This window comes from Dromaius novaehollandiae, chromosome 1, assembly GCF_036370855.1.
Source record: "Dromaius novaehollandiae isolate bDroNov1 chromosome 1, bDroNov1.hap1, whole genome shotgun sequence".
Taxonomy (NCBI): domain Eukaryota; kingdom Metazoa; phylum Chordata; class Aves; order Casuariiformes; family Dromaiidae; genus Dromaius; species Dromaius novaehollandiae.
In genome coordinates, this window is record NC_088098.1 from 60,612,686 (window position 1) to 60,626,802 (window position 14,117).

A 14,117-nucleotide genomic window follows, 5' to 3' on the forward strand; every position below is an offset into this window, starting at 1 on the left:
TCTCCTTAGCCAGCTCTCCAAGGATTGTTACACGGAAGTTCCCTAGGCATCGTAACTTAAAAATGTTTATTCTAGTAGATGTTGTTTACCATCTTCCTTAGTTACTAAGGGACTGGAAAGTACTTCATCATTACTGGATAATAAAGTACCTCAACCTTAATCTTTTTAAATATGGAATAGAAAATGTTAACATTTCTGCCACTTTTGTACCATTTTCTCTATGTAGTAGTAGGGCTACTGCTAGGATCTTCTCTGTTCTTAACATACTTACACGCCCCCCTCACTCCTTATAGTCCTTAGTCACACCAGTCATGCATTTCCTCTAGTCTTCATTTTTTTATAACATTTTTCCTATATTTTTGCCTTTCCACATTGTTCTATGCTATATTTTTAACTTTGAATTGTTTCTTTCACCTTGCTGCCAAGCCAGGATTGTCCTTTAGCCAAAATGGTCCTTTTTAATTATGGAATCATGGCTTTTAGACTATGTAGTGAGCTCATAAGAATTCTCAAATTTTATTTACATTTCTCTCTGTATTTTTGTGTCAATTTTTCTCATCATCCCATCTTGAGGGAGATAATCTTTCTGAAGCATCTTTGTGTATATGTGTTGGGACTGTCCTTTTTGGCTCATAATTATTGTAATCAGGTTGTGATTGCTGGTTGCTAAGCAACCACCATTTTCCTGTCCCATGATTAAATTGTTTAACATTATGAGTTCCAAAATACCTTTCCCATATAGACTGGAATAACTTCTGTCCCAGAAAATAAGTTTTAGAAACTGCAATGAGACATGGCTGCTGACTATGAGGGGTTTTTCTCATACAGCTCTTTTTGTACATTAGAGGAAGGACTAGTCTGATTCTCTGTAGCCGTCTCCACTCCATTCCACCCCTCCTGAATTGGGTTATTTGGGATAAGTTACTGTCTCTTCATCTCTAAAACAACGATGTGTTTTAATGTGGAACATTACCATCTCGCATCTTCAAATTGCTTTATTTTTCTTAAAAGGATTATGGCAGAATATTTTAATTTTCCAATTTGCTGAATTGCCCTGACTGTTTCAGTAATGTTAATTAGATCTCATTTCTCCTCATCAGTGAAAATGTTCAGTTCTTCTTGCATGTTACCCAAACTCAGAGATTTGGCGTGTAAACCATTGAAAAATGTCCCTTTGAGTATTCATTGGTCTAAAAAAGGACCCGAGAGCATGGTCTTCATTCCATTTCTGTTTTCATGCAATGTTATCACCCTGCTATCTGATTGTCTAAAATTACTCTGCTCTGTTTCAAATAAGAGGCATTGAATGGGTTAGGCTAATGTGAGAATTGTGGCTGTTTATGAACAGGGCAGTAGTCAAACTGGCTTTCTTCTCACAGTTACCCATCACAGCTCTGAATCACTAGGAAGCAGTCACCATGCAAAGGTTTTCTCTTCAGAAATCACATGTTGTTGCCTCTGTCCTGCAAGCACAAAAATGCGTAACTGTGCATGTGAGGAGCTCCAGCATGGCTTTTTTGCTTAGAAGTAAGCACACATATATGTACAGGTCTGCATTAGTTCATTTCCTATGTCTTTTTTCCTTTCAAAGCAGTTATTCCTCCAAATGTTATTAAATCTGAGGCCAGGAACGGTGTGAAAATGTATGTTCAGGACAGCATATTTTTCATTATTACATCATTTTTATTACTGTGGTTATGAGGAGGACAGCATGTAAAGCCAGGATTTGCATGTTAGCACAAGGCAGTGTACAAACACTCAGGAAGGCATATCAAGGTCACAACAATCAACAAAGCCACAACTCAACCCATCTCCAAATTTGCAGGTGTGGAGCAAGCGTATTTTACAAACCATAAAGCTATAAATGGTCTTGGGCACCTCATCTGAGGGCTGCCTGTCCCTTCCCAGATTCTGCCAGGGAGTTTAAGTTCTGTGAGGCCCTGGGTTTCCCTGTGGAGGATGTTGTCTGGGACTCACTCCCTGAGATGTGAGAACAGGTTAGGCAGGCCAGTCCCCATTCTGGCGGGCTAGCAGTGCTGTAGCCTGCATCCCCGTGAATAATTACCATCAGTGGTATACAGGTGGCTGCCTTCCTATTTCAGCAGTTGGTGGTTAACATTCAGGATGATGACTGAACTGGAGTCCAATCTCTTTATTATCATGCGTCCAGTCACAGAAGGTGTTTCTTTGCTTAAATTTCTTAGTTATCACAGTAGAAGGAGATAGGAGAGGGGAAGACATGGATAATGTTCCACTCATTCATCCCTGTCTACCTTCACACTAGTGCAGAATGATGGGATGGTTACTGAGATAGGGTACACAAAAGTCAGACCTCTAGTTCCTGAAGCTGGTGGTATATAGAGTGCTATTCACAGTCACCTGTCTAATCAGACCTTTGCAATGTTATTTATGTAGAACTGTAGGTATGTATTTGTGGAGTCTTTTGGACAAATAAAGTGTATGTCCTTGCTCTGAGCTTTTCACAGTCTAAATTAGACTTGATGTGCTAAGGGGTGATAATAACAGGGAATGGAAGGAAGCAGAAGAGGCTGACAATAGGAAAAGGATTTGTGATAAGAGGAATTTTATATACGTGTTGTTAGAGCCTCCTGAGCTTTTTGTTCTAGAGTGAAGTGTTTGGACTTGTCAGCAATTATTTAGAAGATCAGTGGCAGACAAGTGAGCAAAAGAAATGAAGCCTTAGAAAAGCGTTAAAAGAGAGTGAGTTGACATGGGACTCAGAAACAAAGCAGGCACTCCGTGCATGGGGACTGTTGTGACGGAAAGAGATCAAGGGAGCAAAGAAACATGCAAGAAGCATATGCAGAGCAGGAAAGTAGAGGAAGAGACCTCATGATAAAGGGCAGGGAAACCTCTTTACAAATAGCTAGCGATAACTTGTAATCATCTGGAGTTACCAAGTTAGTTCCTGTTGTGTGTATATTTCAGTTATAACGATGTTAAAGATCCTGAAGGTAGGATGTTGACAAAATAAAACACTTGAGCCAGTAGGAGGTTGTCCTGAGAAGGCAAAGGTACATCCAGAAAGAAAAATAAGATCATTTTGCTTATTGACACCTGCTTATTGACACTTTCAAGGAAAGAAGAATCTGATTTTTTTTTTGGTTCTTGGAAGATGAGGCATTTGAGTAGTTCCTGTATTAGAAAGTAATCAACCTCAGTCCTAACTCATAGAACTTAGGACATTAGAACAGGCATCTCATGCTGTAAGACAATCCCTAACATTTTCTTGTTATAAATATTGATATTAGGGAACAAAATAGTCTTCATCTGAGTCAAGTAGAAGGACCCTTTGTGCATTTGGTAAAACTGCATTGGCTGTCTTCTTGTATGTGTTTAGAATATATTTCTTATTCATTTTTAGGTGATCATGATTAATCTGTGAACTTCAATTGCATTTTGTTACACAGCAATACATGCTGAGCCATGCAGATGTCTAGCAGTGCAAACCCCTCTGGAGAGAATGTGTTGTATTAAGAGGTTGACAGACTTTGGGTGGGCATTTGAAGGATATTCTGACTTTAAAATAACTCATCAAACCAGTGCCTCAGAGTGAAATCCACAAAGATGCAGCTATTAAATACTGCCACTCCAGCTATCTAACACTGGAAACTCTTGGGAGGGAGATGCAACATAAAAGAAAAACAGAAATTATTTTTCAAAGCCAGTTTGCGTCTTGAGCTCGTTGCTTTCCCAGACAGCAGGGGAGTTGAGGCAGCATTCTCGCCTCCTGAGGAAAGAGAGCAAGTGTTCTTCCTCTCTCTCTCTCCCAATGCCCTCTGACTGATGCTTGAAATGGTATTGACAGTTCTCCAGAGGAACTGTAGCATGACCATTTTTAATAGAAGATAAGCTGTTCAGCATAGCAGGGGGTGTATGAGGCTGAACAGGCAAGCGAGGTGGGGAGGATGCAGTAAATCTCTACTCATCTACATGTTTATCATTTAGACTGACTGATTTGTAGTTCAACAGTATGTCAGAATAAACTATCAGTGATAGATCTGAAATATTTAAGGTTGAAGAGAAGGAGTATTTCTTTGTGGTTAGATCAAGAGACAGGGATTGAGAATTGTTGAATCCTGCTCTATTTGTAGCTCTATTACTATCTCACTGGATGACCTTAAGTAAGTTAATTAACCTATCTGCCATTTTACCTCTCTGTAAACTGGGGATAATAATGTCTCCTTCAGAAATGGGCTGTGAGGAGTAACTGATCAGCAGAAAATGCTTCAGCTTCTCCCAGTGAAAAACATACTACACAAAGTGTTACTGCTACTTTACCAACAACATACATCATATGCAGTAAAAATTTTAACAGCAACAGTAACAGAGGCACATCATGTTGGCTGGAACAAAGAATTACAGAGGGAAGGAAAAGAAAGAAGAAAAATGACGAAATCAACTGAGAAGAGAAGAAGTAATGGAGACATCTGGCTCACTGCTCATAAAAGCTCTTGTAGTTTCTCTCCCATCCTCCCTTGCAGAACTCATCTGAAAGGACATCTATCAAGGTTTTCAAACTAAGGAAAAACAGCTGTCTGTCTCTAACTCTGTTTAACCAAGTGTAAGAAAAAGGAGTTCTAATGTCAGCTAATAAAAAATGTTCTAGGAATAAAATTCTCAGGAAGATAACCATCTCTTAAACAGAAAATGCAAGGAGATTAGGCAGTTTGAGTATCTGTTTATGGATCCTGAGGTGGCCTGCTCTTAGCAAGATGCTGTCTTGAATCTAGATCTCTTAGGCTTGCAGGCTGTGGGCTCCCCTGTTGACCTCTCTGGTGCATTGCAATGCATATGTTCTCTCACTGCTCTGTTTTAGGTCCTTTACTGTCTTAGGGTATCCAGACCAATGCTGACCACAGGATACATCATTAGCTCTTCAGGAGCACTCTGGATACCAACTCGTAGACTACCTGATTTGCAAGTTGGCAGGTTTCCCAAGATCTGGCTGGATTCCCAGGGACCCAGTCGTCTTAGTAGCACACCTTGTAGTCCTGAGCATCACTGACTTTCCCCTTTCTGTAGTCTTTTGGAGGCAGAGCTAGGGAAAAAGACAATTCCTTTGAGAACCTTTGCTTTGAGTTTGGAGTTCTCCAGTCCCGGGGGGTGACATGAAGCTACCGTTCACTATGCAGGGCCATGCAATGGATGTAAGGCACAGAATACAGTCTTGCACAGCACACTAAACCAGCATTGCTCTTTGCTTCAGAGTTTGGCTGTCTAGAGAAACGTAATCAGTCTCACATGCATTTCTCAGCCTCGGTTTCTTCAACCTGTGGGAGCATTTTTTGGTGTGGTGGTTCTTTGGATTAAAGTTTTTCTTTAAATTTTATGCCTGTGAGTACTGAAATTCTTTTTCTTCTTTTTGTCTTCCTTGGGAAATTTTATTCCTTAGTTCACTTCCCTCAAAACAAGCAAGAGAATTATCTTCTCCCAGGCCAATCTCTTTAACGTACCTATTGTGTACAGTACAGTCATTAAAGCTTAGCACTCTTCATTTTTTCTTGTTTGGTGGGTACATGCTAGAGGCCTTTCTAGCAAAAGAAATAAATGTAGGTCTTCCATGGACAGCAGTTTTCACAGAAGCAGCCATAATGACTATGTTATACATGACTGAATGCTCCAAATAATTGTCAAATGTACATTAAGCTCTTCATTTTCCCCTGCTCTATAAAGTAGTCAGCACAGACTACTCTCTAGAGGCACTGACATCTTTCCTTGTCAGTTGCTTGTCTTAAGTGTTTGAGGCTCAGTCCCACTTTGTGAATGGTCCCATTATATTCAATGCTAACACTGTATTCAAAGCAAGGCTAAGTTTGCTGCTGTCTCTTACAGATGTCTTCCTGCCTAGCTATTATTACACGGGACTTCCTGGAAGTGCAGGAGATCCCTTCAAATGTTCTTCTTTCCTCAGTTAAACCGATGAGCTGAGCTTTAAAATCCAACTGCCTCCTGCCTAGCTGCCATGGCCCCAGTCTGCTCCACTAATGGGTCAGTTCTGCTGTGAACAGGATTTCTGGAAATGGCAACAAGGGGCTGTGCACACAGATCCTGGCTTTCCACAGGTTCTTCACAATTGTAGTTGCCGCTGCTGGGATGCTAGTCAGTAGCAACTGCTTAGATGCTGCGTAGGGTCTCCAGCTGTAGACTGTCTTGAATACAGGAGTGCACAGATCATTCTGGCCCTAAGCCAGATATGTGGGAGGAAATGGAGATCTGTTTATCAGTGACCAGACTAGCTATCCTGGCTGGACACTCCAGACAGGCTTTTCCCTGAAATGCTTTGTACCTACAAAGCTTGCATCCATTCACCGCACTGTGAGCATCTAAGCCATTGCTGTAAAGCACTTGAAGGTGCCGAGCTTCTGAAAGGTGCTCAAGGACAGAGACATCAAACTATAGGTTTCTGTAAATGCTTCATTTTCTATGTCAGCTTTAGCAATATGATATATTGGATTGTAATTTTCAATGAAAAATAACAATGGCATGTGAGACTAACTGCTGTTGTGATCTCAGCTCAGTGCTGACAGAAGAAAAAGAATCATTAAGGAGCTTCTCTCAACTTGTAGAAAACCAGCACTAGTAGCAATTCTGCTTAAAAGTATAGATTTTCTTTCCTCCTCTTTCCTTCATTCTTTTTAAGACTAACAAACCAATGATGACTGCATGGAAACTAGGTCTCCTTGCTTAGGTATTCATCTTTTCCTGCTGCGTATTCCCCACCTGGAGCTGTAATCCTCTCATTGTGATCTAATCACTTCCTCAGCAACCAATTGTGATATCCTAGTGTTCAAATTTCAGGTGGGAAAATAAATTGCAGAAACAGATGAATTCTGAAGAACCAAAGCCTTTATTTTCATGCAAAATGTTGGTAATAAAGAACTAGAAAGGCTAAATGCAAAACTGTTGGAGATAGCAGCCGACATGTCTAAATATCATCCTAGATGTCAGCTGCTTTTACATTTGTGTGCATGCGCGCGTGCGCGCACACACACACACGCACACAGAGATACATTCTTATTATAAATACATTTTATTCTTTTTTGATTTTAAGAATCTATTCAGCAAGGACTTCACAGCCAACTGAAATTCATGAAGATTGCAGTCTTACTTCTGAGCCACGTTCCAAAATGGAGGAATGTTTTTAGAGAATATGATTTTTCTAAGCAGGTACTATTTTTGGCTTTGCTTACTGTTTGCTTACTTTCCAGTCCCTCCTGTGATGATTTTTCATGATTTTCTGTGAACTCTGATTTTTAACTAATCCTTGTTCCTCTTTTTTGACTAACAGAAGAAACAAATTGAATTGGCAGCTGGGAGCTGGCATACCACATTGCAGATGTGATACATTCATTACCAAAAAAGCATGTTAGACTGTATCTCTGTTTTTGAGTGGATTAGTTCACAAAGCACTGTTGATATAACCCATGTTCAGAAGTCTCTTTGGGAATGAACAAAGTGTTCTGAGATCTGTCAGTAACTTGAGGTTGTGCAGTGTGACCTGATGCCTCAACCAAATTAACAGTACTACAGATGCACCTTGGTATAAGACTGCATATATAAACTAAATATTGATGTACTACTGCAAAATATGAATTATTCAGGCCTTAATATATTGCCAATCTATGTATTAGATGTAGCTTTAAGAATAAGTCACTTCTTACAAAATATACTTATTATTGGCAGCCAAGATGTCTGAGATTTGCTTCTGAGTCAGTACTCTTTGGCCCTAATATCTCATCTCTGCCATCCTGGATTCTTCTTGCTAGTTCTATAAAAATTGCAAGATTTATGAATTTTAATGAAATAAATAGTATCTCCTGTTTTCCACTGAGCCCGGTGATGGTGATTTTGGAGAGCCTCTTTTTTGGTAGCTGGCTTTGAGCAGCTGCAAAACCTTCTTGCTATACAACTCTTTCAATCAAAGCAATGTCACCTTCATCATTGCAGTAGGCAATGTTTTTTTTCCTGCAGCAGGATTTAGGGTAGGAGGCTGAGCTTGCAATGTAGCCATAAGGTAAAGTTGGGGAAGCAGAGGTGCTTGCACAGTGTGGTTTGTTGTAAACAGTAGTCCTTTTAGCAAGGCATATGGGGAAAACAGGTCTGTGGGAGGGAGTTCATGCAGAAACCTTGTTCAGCTCAGAGGAGAAAAAGCTGTAGAATATGAAGATGTCAACTACCAAGTTGGCAAGACAATAAGCAGGAGGCATAAAAGATTTTTGCTATGACCACAGAGCACTCCCAGCTCCCCCAGGATGAAGCTGAATCTCTGCTTGCGAAACCAAGGTTCTAAGATGTATTTTCTACTATAGGGAGATAAATTCAGAAGAGCCCTGAGGGCTAAAGATGGCCTGTGTACTTTGACTGAGTTGTCTTGTAGCCCAGCAGAACTCCTTTCAACAAAGACTTATATACATGCAATTTAGGCCTTTTCTTTTTCTTAAACCTTTTCTTGTTGCTCCTCTGACGTTGGAAGAGCTTGAATATTTACACAGGACTCAACAAGAGAGGGACAAGTCTGGCTTTTGGGAGCCTCTTCTGTGTTCACCTGTGAGCATGTGGCACATTTAAATCCTATCTCTGGTTGAAAAAAGTAAAACTCATGGCAACATCTTTAAAAGCAGAGTGATAGGTTCCAAATTAATATGCAGTTTACCATAGTGCCCATGAATTTTTAGTCTGAGTGTGGCTGGTACAGTGATAATGTCTTCAGTTGACTAATTTAACTAGCAGACCTTGTTTTCACCAGCTTTTAGCTTTGCTAAACTTTAACTGTTTGGGCTGACATTTCCTAAGTATGGTTTCTGCTTGGGGATGAAGTTTTGGGGAAAGTTTAATTATTATTTACTTAGAAAAAGCTCATTCTTGTTTTCCCTGGGTTTAAAAAGATTTTTAGAGATGTTGTGATAAGAAGCAGTAGTTATCAAACGCACTTAGCTGTGTCCACAGTGTAGCCCTAGGTGGTCCACAGTGTTGTGGTTTTGACAGTTGACTGATAAATAATAAAGAGTAAGTTTTCACTGGAAGCTGCAATTTTAGTGGAAAGCCTTTAGTGAATTTTGGGGGGTTTTGTTTTCAGAAAAACAACAGTATACTGTGGTGCTTTTTACTCAGGTACTTCTTTTACCTGTCTGCCAGTCTCTGCGTGAGCCAATTTAGTGTTGGCCATTCCCTCAGGTTTATTGAAAAAGATGATGTAGGACTGCTCACCTGCATGTCTTCATGCTTTCTGCCTGGCAATTCATTTTGTTGCCTTCCAAAACAATTCTGTTCTCTTTGTGCTACGCTCCATCCAGCTCCTGACCCTTCTGTCTTAGTTCATCTATGCTTCTCCTTCTTCACAACTTCAAGTCAGTAAATCAAGACACTAAGAAAACAACAACAAAAAAATTGCCCATGAATTGCCATTCATTTGTGTCTTGTGTTTATGAGGTAAGACCCATGACTATATCCTTTTTTTTACACAAACCTTGTTTCCATTCATGGTAGATTACCTTTGAAAGATAAAATAGTGCAGTCCTGAGATGGTGGCTGTTTGGTGCACAGTTTGGAAGTTGTTTACTGAGCCTGGCAGCAGAGTACAGGCAGAAAAAAACATGGTCACACAATTAAGGCAGTTGAACGCCTTCTCAGAAAATTAGATTTTTTCCCCTTCCTTGCCAGAGCAACTGTTGTGAAGCTGGATGGATCAAAAAATGACATTTTCCCCACTTGATGTCAATGTGGTCCCCATTTTCTGTGTGTCCAGTTTCAGTCACCATTTGTAGAAATACTGAAAACTACATTTAGACCAAGGTGCCTGGGAGTTGTCCTCTGAGGAAGGAAAGCCCTCAGTGCTCAAAAAGTTCTGGTTATAAGCTTCGTAAATTGAGCACCCAAAATATACTGACATGTTTAAAATATTGTTTTTTTCTGTGTTCCTCAGCAGGGAGCTGTTAAGATAAGTTAATTGATGTTTGTGAAAAAAAAAACCCTCAAACACCACAATGAGAACACCACCATAGAAAAGCCCATGAGGAAATTAATCACTCTGTATTCAACACAAGATCTGGATGCTCTGCAGTAAATAGTACATGCACCACACATTAGATGATAAGGATAGGAGAAAATCTGAATAGCATTCATTAAGTGAGTGACATCCATCCTTTGAATTGAAAAAGACAAGAGACCCATGGAAAAAAAAAAACCAGATGTAATTAAAGATTGTATGATAACATGTATGCATAAGGAAGGAATGAATTAATGTTGCATGGGTGATCTTAAATCTGGCATTCACTAACTTGCTTAACTTTGCAATCCAAATGGGTTTTGTAGAGATAAAGCAAAACAAAACCCCTTTGGGAGTTGGTGGGGGGACAGGGAGACATCTAACTAGTGTGTGCCGCTAGATACTTTTGTGTGCATAGCTAGACACCAGTGTGTGCATAGTTGTCTGGCAAATCTCTCTCTCTCTCTCTCTCTCTCTCTCTCTCTCTCTCTCCCTCTCTCTCTCTCTCTCTGTGTGTGTGTGTGTGTGCGCGCATGTGTGTGTATGGCTAGCTAGCGTGTATGCGGCTGGTTGGTGTTTCCCTCTGAAAATGCCCTTCTCTATTAAAAGCAGAAGGAGCATTAGCAAGTGGCTGAGATGCCCGGGTTTTACATGAGGAACTTTTACATGGACTTCTTTGGTCCAGATCTTCCTTTATGGATCATCTGCTTAGTGCTGGATCACTTGAGCACCCCAAAATCAGTTTGGCTTTCTTGGCCAAGCCCCTCGGATGGTTTGGTGGGAGATGTCCTGAGATGCTTCTGTGGGTAGGCGGCATCTTTTGCCTACATACTAGCAGAACGTCTGCCGCAGTGAAGATTCACCCGTGCCGGTGTCCAAGGTGCATGTGAAAGATAAAGAGTATTAGTAGTTATAATTTGTTATATCTGTGTTTGGTTTGATTACTGTCTTGTATTTGAAATCCTGTAATTAGAACAGTGAACTGCCTCCAGGGTCACTGCTACTCCAAGTAATACAATACCGGTATGAGCTCCTTTGGCTACGGTAAGAGGTACATTACAAAGAATGAAGGCTGGAGCCCATGTAAATTAAACAGCACCTTTTGGGAAATGAAGAGCACAAAGAGAGAATGGAAATGTTGAGGATCATCTCTCCCTGTTGAATAAACGGAATTAGTGGCACAGATCCCTAGAAATGGGAAGAGCATGGAGCTGTTCAATCCCCTCCCCCACTAGATGGCACTGAACTCTCTTTCTTTAAAAGAAAGAAAAAAAGAAAAATATGGTGGAGGTCATTTTGATGTGGAAAAAATTGAAGAAAAGCAAATTGCAGTTGGTCCTCCAGTAAGTCTGCCCTTCCCCCCTTGCAGCCCCGCACCCGCCTGTGTGTGCCTCAGCACCGGCTCTCAGTGCCCCACATCTGGCTGGGCTAGGGGAGCTCGAGGATGCTAAGGCGGCTGAAACGGTCCAGTGAGGAAATGGAGACAAGCCTGGCATTATCTGGAAGGTAACATGTGCGGTGAGGTCTAACAGGCAATGCTGCTGGCTTGTCACAACGCACATCTTTGTGATGGAGGCGCTGGGCTCTGCTTCGCTGTCCGGTGCCTTTGGAACGTGTGCGGTGCGCCCATGTGGCTTTAGCTTTCCCTCTGAAATTGTAATTTCCCTTGTTGAAATCATAATGGGCAGAGAGAAGAGCCTCAGCTTGCTTTTTAATCTTCTACTCAATCTGCATGTTTGGCCCCCTATTCATTTAAAACCAGTGAATTAGCTCCCTTCCCCGAGACACCCTCACTTCACTGTAAGCAAATGTTTCAGCGTAGCATGCTGAAGTGCATGCCTTTTTTTTTTTTTTTTTAAATGTCTTTCTGCTGGAGAGCTACAGCGATTGCTTTTTTCCCCCTGTGGTGAGGCGGGGGTGGGGTGGGAGGAGGAGAATTTAATAATGATCTGTTTGCACTGGGAAGGGGCTGTCTGTAATAATCTTGGGAAGAGACGGAGGCAAGGTTCTTAATGCCTGCAGCAAGCAATATCCTGCCCCTCCTGAAAGGAGCGAGATAATGGTGATGATGAGGGAGAAAATGCTTAATTCTGTGAGTTTAAGCGGAGCTCCTCTGAAATCCAACACTTTCTCCTGCATTTAGGTATTTAAGGTGACTTGTGGGAGGATATAGATTGCTATCTGATTGAGCTACAAATACAAGCAGAAAAATAGAAATGCAGAGAGACTGCCACCGAGATACCTTTTCTGAGAAAAAGATAAAACCTGGATGTGCATGGCTTCAGCCCCTGTTTAAGAATGAGAGCAGGGAACAAGTGTCGTTTCTCCCAGTGCCAAAGGCCCCCTGCCCCCAAGCTCTTACATCCTGGGAGTGCGACAGAAAAACCTGGCACCCGGATCTCACTGGGTCCCACGACATTTTGGCTCTTTTTCTTTGGCTCTATTAGACTGTCATTCTAATGTGTAACCAGAAAAGAGATGTAGACACTATTGCCTTATATGATATACCTGTCCCCTGACATATCTTTGTCCAGCATCACCAGAAAAACAGATCTGGTAGCTGGATCCTCCATTTTGCCTTTCCCCTTAATTTTCCCGGTCTATAGTTTAAACAGGGAATAAATGTGGCAGATCCTCATGCACATGACCTCAACTCTGCCTCACAAAGGAGCAAGACAACCATTAAATCCTTTCAGCACTTGGTTCCTGCTTTTTATTGATTGATTCTTCAATCTAAGGTCCAACAATCCCATCAGTGCCAAAAATATGATTAGTAAAGTTTGACTTGCTCCCTGTTCTCATCCTCCAACTTGAGACTTGAAGCTAAAAATTGGCAAAGAAATCAAGGTGAGCAACGTAAGAGACCTGTTCACGATCTTCTCTTTGTAGGATCCATCATTTTTTTGACCACAAACCTTTAAATTTTATCCCTGAATAGATAACCAATGTGGCTGTGCTGAGCCCACTATAAAACTGAATTCTTCTTGTGTAGTTGCTTGAAAAATCCAAATGTAAAGTGGTTGTACCTGTGCTTAGCTGTTTTCTAAAAAATTTAGATCCTTAAAAATTTACCTTCCATATGAACAACAAAGGAAAGCTACTGTGAAAAATTTTTTATCTAGCCCCTTGTTTCAATCAAACAACTTTATCTGGAGCTTTTTAGATACAGTTTGTTTTCATAACACTGACATTTTGCAAGAGAGCCTTTTGAGCAGATGCAGATGATCACAATATCCATGGTTTCGATGATCAACTTTCCTTTGTGAATTTCTTAATTATGTTGGGGGGTAGATAGTCTAGTACATATAAAACCAAAAATGTCCTAATGGGAGAAATGCCCCTACCTGGCTGAAAGTCCCAAATGACTGGGGACCTGAGTTTGCCAGGTAAAGCATAAGGAAATGTATTGCTCTGTTTGATGATACAATTTGGTTTGGCTGGGGGCCAGAAACTGATAGGCTCCAGCAGTGTGTTTTTTCTGATGTAACCATACCACTCCACAAGAAAATCTAGGTATGTTTTTTTGATACACAAAGAACTCCTCTCTCTCCCATCTGTCCTCCCCACTGTGGCAAATACAATTTATGTAGCTGGGGTTAAAAGTGGTCAGAGTCCCAGTACTACCAGTGTTTTTGGCCAAGAAGCATCTCCAGCCCAGGGGTTCCAGTATAGGCTGTATTTCTTTTCTATGTAGATGACACAGTTTGGCCTTTAGGGGCCAAAAGTTGGTAAGATCCACTGTGGATGTAGATTTTTGCAGCGCTTATTCCTGGAGATGCATTGGGCTGTTGGATTTTTGGCGCAGTAGTTGTGCCTATGTTGTTTCCTATTCATGCTGTGGTCTGTGGTGTGTGAGAGCCAAATACTGGATGGGGCTGACTAGATCCCTCTGCCTGCTCCAGGATACTGTGATACTTGTAGACCAGGATGTGCCAGGATCCTAATTTTTTTGAAGCAAGGGAAATGATTATGCTTATTTCCTTTTTAAACAGCAGTATTCAGAACCTGGGGGCCTTGATTTTCTGGATCCCCCGAAATCCAGGTTTTTTTCGGGGTTTTTTCAAGCTCATGCTTTGTTTTATGTAGCTGGTTGGGATTTTTTGATGCA